A 6880-nucleotide genomic window follows, 5' to 3' on the forward strand; every position below is an offset into this window, starting at 1 on the left:
ATAAAAACATGATTCATAGACCAAATTCAATTGCATTCTTCATTTTCAACTTTCAACTTTCATACGACACGACATTACGACCGTATTGGACATTGGACCGTATTGATACTACCAACTTTGATTACTAAGCAAAGTGAATTTTAATCATGTTATACAAAAGGATTTGGTAGCATTACTGAATACCTCTGAATACTACCATGTAAAACTTTTAAGTTATCCGCATAGTATGCACACTCATTACATTTTAGTAAAATTTACGTTCATTTCTAAAAGCAATATAAACTCTTACGCCATGAAAAGATGGCACAATCTTTGCTTGCAAACTTAGACTTCTTTCTTGTTAAACTCCAGGGTTTCCTCTGTTTAAGCAAATTCCATGTAAACTCACATCATATGTCCCGTTTGACGTATGCATGCATGGATACATTGAGTTTCGCCCGGGGTTGATGGCAAATGTTTGAAACGAGTGGTTAATCCGGTCGAACTATCGGATCAAAAATGCAAGAAGCGTAAATAAGCCTTTAAAGATTATAAACTATTTTTTTGAAACGTAATTACATTCACCGGATTGCTAGAAACATAGAATATGGTAGTTATAACTATGGTGGCATTTATATGATGTTTGTTTATTGATTATATGTTCAAAATTTAGTGGTAAAATGTCTGCGCAGAATTAGGACCACTATTTAAGGACTGTTCAATTTATAAAATGGACAACCTACTTGTGCGATATCTTTTTTATTTTTCAATAAAATCATTATCAGTTTTTTGCATAACTTTCTATAGCTATTCTCAAGTATAGGAAAAATGTAACATTAAGCAAAATGTTCTTTATTGTGTAATTGAAGCGGTTTTCGTAAAACATCAATAAAACCCATTTCTTAAAATTCGACATAATTTTCCACATACTTAACATGCACATTTTTATGAATTTTTTAATGTATTGGGATCTTATACTATTCTTCTAAAGATAAAGTTCAATAGTTGGTCAGTAATAATCCACCAAGCAGTCTCCGGCTTGATATAGTGAGTTGCCTTATTTTCATAGATATTATTAAAGAATGTTCATTTATGTCCTGTGTTGCAATAGCATCACGGATTCGGCTAAAAATAGTAAAGAGAGTAGTAGAATATTACTCTCTGAATGATACAGAAGAAAGATTTACTTATAATTGCATTTTTCATCAAAAATTTAATCCATAAAGATGGTCATATTAGAAAAAATCATACTTTTTGCTTCATTGATGAAGATTTTCTACTCTAGCGAATCTTGTTATTATTTTTTTTTTCAACAAAGTTGGTCTTATGTTATTGTACACCTTATTATTATAATAATTGGATGCAAAGTTTTTATTTCCAACATCATTGTTATGCAAAATTTGCATTAGGTTGCATTGTTATTTTTTTTTTTTTTAAGAGGTTTTACCGCAATGCGGCATTCGCCTCTACATTGTTATTTGGAAGAACCTTCAAAGAACGAAACCTTTTTGATTACTGTATCTGCAATAGCGCACAGTAACCAAACCAGCAATGCTATTGAGAAGCAGTTTTCTGCGTTTAAAACCACATTATTCCCACTTTCGACAGGATGCATAAAAAAATTGATTATTTAATATTTTCATGCCCTTTTTGCTTTACAACTGAATTTTTTTCAAAAAATCGAATCTTACTTGAGACTTTAATATCTCAACTTTTAATTTTCCGATTGAGTTTAAATTTTGCCAGAATGTTTATTACTCATGCTGGTGCAGCATGACACATACTTTTCTGGTATTAAAAACGATATACCATATGTGAACAGTAATATTATATGTATTTTCAATTTTCAGCAATCTAAAAATTCACCTAATTTAACACCAGGCCGATTTTCTATAAAATAGAACTATTTGTATTCGATTCAAAAATGATTACTATAATGAAAGATGATGTACTGAACAACGAAGCAAGGGTGGTTAAATTTGAACTACGCGTCTTCTTTATATAGCCTTGTAAAGTTGTCCGTTTTATAAATTGAACAGTCCTTAATACCGGTTCCTAATTCTGCGCACCTAAGAAGAACAAGAACACGAAAAAAAGAAGAAGAAAACTCAATTGTTTTTTGCTGATTCTGATTCCTCGGAGACAGCAGTACAGGATGCGCATGGAGAAGTAGACATTATATTCATTATATATGTCGCAAAATGCTTCAGCTGATGATGCAACTTTTTAGCAGCTTCGCTAACGGACACAGATTTCAGGTGCTTTCCAGTACTTGCAACACCATTTTATTTTTTTACAAAATAATGGTCATTAGTTTTAAGAATTTTTTCTTCACAAACTTTTTCATTACTATAGAAACAATGTTCAAAAAATATATTTGAAGCTAATATTGAGCTAGCGTCCATGATCTTGTCGTATATTAGAGAAAGTGCGCCGAATTAGGGACTGCGCAGAATTAGGGCCGGTCACGGTATATGTTGGAAAATTTTGGAACTTCAACCAATTTCTGTATGTTGTTCTTATGTCGTTCTGTTGTCGTTCATCTGATCATCACGAAATCATGTGCTCATATGTGGAGCTTTCTGTTGTCCCATACATGGCGACCGTAACATGAGTTGACATAAACAGTATACAGCAATTCCGTGAAATAATAATAGATTAAAAAAGTACTCTGATTGTTCCGATGTTCTCAAACCCGGTAAAAATGATCTCCGTCGAAAATAATTATTCTTCTGCTTTGTGGCTCTACGTTCTCACTAGAACATGGTCTGCCTCTCTTCAACTTACATAGCTAGAAAAAAATCACCGACTTATGTAATGATTTACCGAAATCTCAACCTCTGAGCATTCGGCAAACATTTCTACCGATAAAAAAACTAGTACAGTTAGCAAATTTCACTGAGCTTCTGTGAAATGTTATCGTTTATCTATCAAACTTAACGAAGTTATGTGAAATTTACCCAAACACAATATTACACTATGCTCAGGGAAGTCGAGAAAAGTTCCCGACCAGAACGGGAATCGAACCCGCCGTCTCCGGATTGGCTTTGGTTGTCCACAAGGCTAACTGAAAACCCCTAGAAAATAAAAGTATCCGTTTTTATTTTGTTTTGCCGTTAAGTTGACTTTTTTTTAATGTCACGTTGTTCCGTACATGGCGACCGTGACATGAGTTGCCATGCGCAATGTAAATAAAAACAAACTGCTAGTCGCTGGTTCTACTTTTGCTAACGGAGCTTTCGTATTTCCTTGGAACTGCTGTTCTCGAGTAACATACATGTCAAACATACTTTTACAGAACATGCGTTACACTCGTGTTCGGCTAAAAATAAACTTATAGAATATTTGAGGAGATAAGTTTTAGTAGCAATAGCTGATAGCTAATGCAACTAACGTTCATATTGCATGATCTCAGATGAATGGTAGTGAGGAAAATCATTAAAAAAATAACAGCTGGGACTAAATAAATTCCAAACTCTTTCGTTAACACAAACCAATACACCTACAACTTTGTTATCCATATTCATTTGAAATCACAGTTCTGAATTTTGTTATCTCGATTCTCTTCTTTTGCTTTCTATTTGACACACGCAAACCATTGTATCCCATTGTGTGTGTGTCCTCTGTGTGTGTGTCTATCGCATCAACCATCGGTCATGATCCATCCCCACTCATCGTGAATTCTGCTGGCACCCATCACACACACGCGCGCAAATCAAATCACTGCGGTATCAAACGAATCACCTAACTTACCCACCACAGAAGTACGTCAGGAAGCTGTACAGCAAGCATTAGCCGCATTAAAAAATCGCCCCAAACCTAGCTTACCAATGCCATCCAAACGAAGCTCCGTGCTCAATCGTAGTCCCGAGCGCGATCATGATAATGACTCAGGTAATTCTCGCCATTCTAAAAAAACATCCATCACCTGACAAACAGAACTCATCCCGATACCGATTCGATTCGAGTTGCCTTATTTTCATAGATATTATTAAAGAATGTTCATTTATGTCCTGTGTTGCAATAGCATCACGGATTCGGCTAAAAATAGTAAAGAGAGTAGTAGAATATTACTCTCTGAATGATACAGAAGAAAGATTTACTTATAATTGCATTTTTCATCAAAAATTTAATCCATAAAGATGGTCATATTAGAAAAAATCATACTTTTTGCTTCATTGATGAAGATTTTCTACTCTAGCGAATCTTGTTATTATTTTTTTTTTCAACAAAGTTGGTCTTATGTTATTGTACACCTTATTATTATAATAATTGGATGCAAAGTTTTTATTTCCAACATCATTGTTATGCAAAATTTGCATTAGGTTGCATTGTTATTTTTTTTTTTTTTAAGAGGTTTTACCGCAATGCGGCATTCGCCTCTACATTGTTATTTGGAAGAACCTTCAAAGAACGAAACCTTTTTGATTACTGTATCTGCAATAGCGCACAGTAACCAAACCAGCAATGCTATTGAGAAGCAGTTTTCTGCGTTTAAAACCACATTATTCCCACTTTCGACAGGATGCATAAAAAAATTGATTATTTAATATTTTCATGCCCTTTTTGCTTTACAACTGAATTTTTTTCAAAAAATCGAATCTTACTTGAGACTTTAATATCTCAACTTTTAATTTTCCGATTGAGTTTAAATTTTGCCAGAATGTTTATTACTCATGCTGGTGCAGCATGACACATACTTTTCTGGTATTAAAAACGATATACCATATGTGAACAGTAATATTATATGTATTTTCAATTTTCAGCAATCTAAAAATTCACCTAATTTAACACCAGGCCGATTTTCTATAAAATAGAACTATTTGTATTCGATTCAAAAATGATTACTATAATGAAAGATGATGTACTGAACAACGAAGCAAGGGTGGTTAAATTTGAACTACGCGTCTTCTTTATATAGCCTTGTAAAGTTGTCCGTTTTATAAATTGAACAGTCCTTAATACCGGTTCCTAATTCTGCGCACCTAAGAAGAACAAGAACACGAAAAAAAGAAGAAGAAAACTCAATTGTTTTTTGCTGATTCTGATTCCTCGGAGACAGCAGTACAGGATGCGCATGGAGAAGTAGACATTATATTCATTATATATGTCGCAAAATGCTTCAGCTGATGATGCAACTTTTTAGCAGCTTCGCTAACGGACACAGATTTCAGGTGCTTTCCAGTACTTGCAACACCATTTTATTTTTTTACAAAATAATGGTCATTAGTTTTAAGAATTTTTTCTTCACAAACTTTTTCATTACTATAGAAACAATGTTCAAAAAATATATTTGAAGCTAATATTGAGCTAGCGTCCATGATCTTGTCGTATATTAGAGAAAGTGCGCCGAATTAGGGACTGCGCAGAATTAGGGCCGGTCACGGTATATGTTGGAAAATTTTGGAACTTCAACCAATTTCTGTATGTTGTTCTTATGTCGTTCTGTTGTCGTTCATCTGATCATCACGAAATCATGTGCTCATATGTGGAGCTTTCTGTTGTCCCATACATGGCGACCGTAACATGAGTTGACATAAACAGTATACAGCAATTCCGTGAAATAATAATAGATTAAAAAAGTACTCTGATTGTTCCGATGTTCTCAAACCCGGTAAAAATGATCTCCGTCGAAAATAATTATTCTTCTGCTTTGTGGCTCTACGTTCTCACTAGAACATGGTCTGCCTCTCTTCAACTTACATAGCTAGAAAAAAATCACCGACTTATGTAATGATTTACCGAAATCTCAACCTCTGAGCATTCGGCAAACATTTCTACCGATAAAAAAACTAGTACAGTTAGCAAATTTCACTGAGCTTCTGTGAAATGTTATCGTTTATCTATCAAACTTAACGAAGTTATGTGAAATTTACCCAAACACAATATTACACTATGCTCAGGGAAGTCGAGAAAAGTTCCCGACCAGAACGGGAATCGAACCCGCCGTCTCCGGATTGGCTTTGGTTGTCCACAAGGCTAACTGAAAACCCCTAGAAAATAAAAGTATCCGTTTTTATTTTGTTTTGCCGTTAAGTTGACTTTTTTTTAATGTCACGTTGTTCCGTACATGGCGACCGTGACATGAGTTGCCATGCGCAATGTAAATAAAAACAAACTGCTAGTCGCTGGTTCTACTTTTGCTAACGGAGCTTTCGTATTTCCTTGGAACTGCTGTTCTCGAGTAACATACATGTCAAACATACTTTTACAGAACATGCGTTACACTCGTGTTCGGCTAAAAATAAACTTATAGAATATTTGAGGAGATAAGTTTTAGTAGCAATAGCTGATAGCTAATGCAACTAACGTTCATATTGCATGATCTCAGATGAATGGTAGTGAGGAAAATCATTAAAAAAATAACAGCTGGGACTAAATAAATTCCAAACTCTTTCGTTAACACAAACCAATACACCTACAACTTTGTTATCCATATTCATTTGAAATCACAGTTCTGAATTTTGTTATCTCGATTCTCTTCTTTTGCTTTCTATTTGACACACGCAAACCATTGTATCCCATTGTGTGTGTGTCCTCTGTGTGTGTGTCTATCGCATCAACCATCGGTCATGATCCATCCCCACTCATCGTGAATTCTGCTGGCACCCATCACACACACGCGCGCAAATCAAATCACTGCGGTATCAAACGAATCACCTAACTTACCCACCACAGAAGTACGTCAGGAAGCTGTACAGCAAGCATTAGCCGCATTAAAAAATCGCCCCAAACCTAGCTTACCAATGCCATCCAAACGAAGCTCCGTGCTCAATCGTAGTCCCGAGCGCGATCATGATAATGACTCAGGTAATTCTCGCCATTCTAAAAAAACATCCATCACCTGACAAACAGAACTCATCCCGATACCGATTCGATCAGATTTAGTTTTCAAAATCCA

General features: G+C 35.0%; 1 long non-coding RNA gene across 1 annotated transcript in view; it reads left to right on the forward strand.

Moving 5' to 3' along the window:
- LOC134291647 (uncharacterized) overlaps positions 1-6880 on the forward strand; it is a 239659-nt gene that overhangs the window by 96926 nt on the left and 135853 nt on the right. The gene's annotated exons all lie outside the window — the stretch shown is intronic.

Source organism: Aedes albopictus, chromosome 3 (genome assembly GCF_035046485.1).
Source record: "Aedes albopictus strain Foshan chromosome 3, AalbF5, whole genome shotgun sequence".
Classification (NCBI taxonomy): Eukaryota; Metazoa; Arthropoda; class Insecta; order Diptera; family Culicidae; genus Aedes; species Aedes albopictus.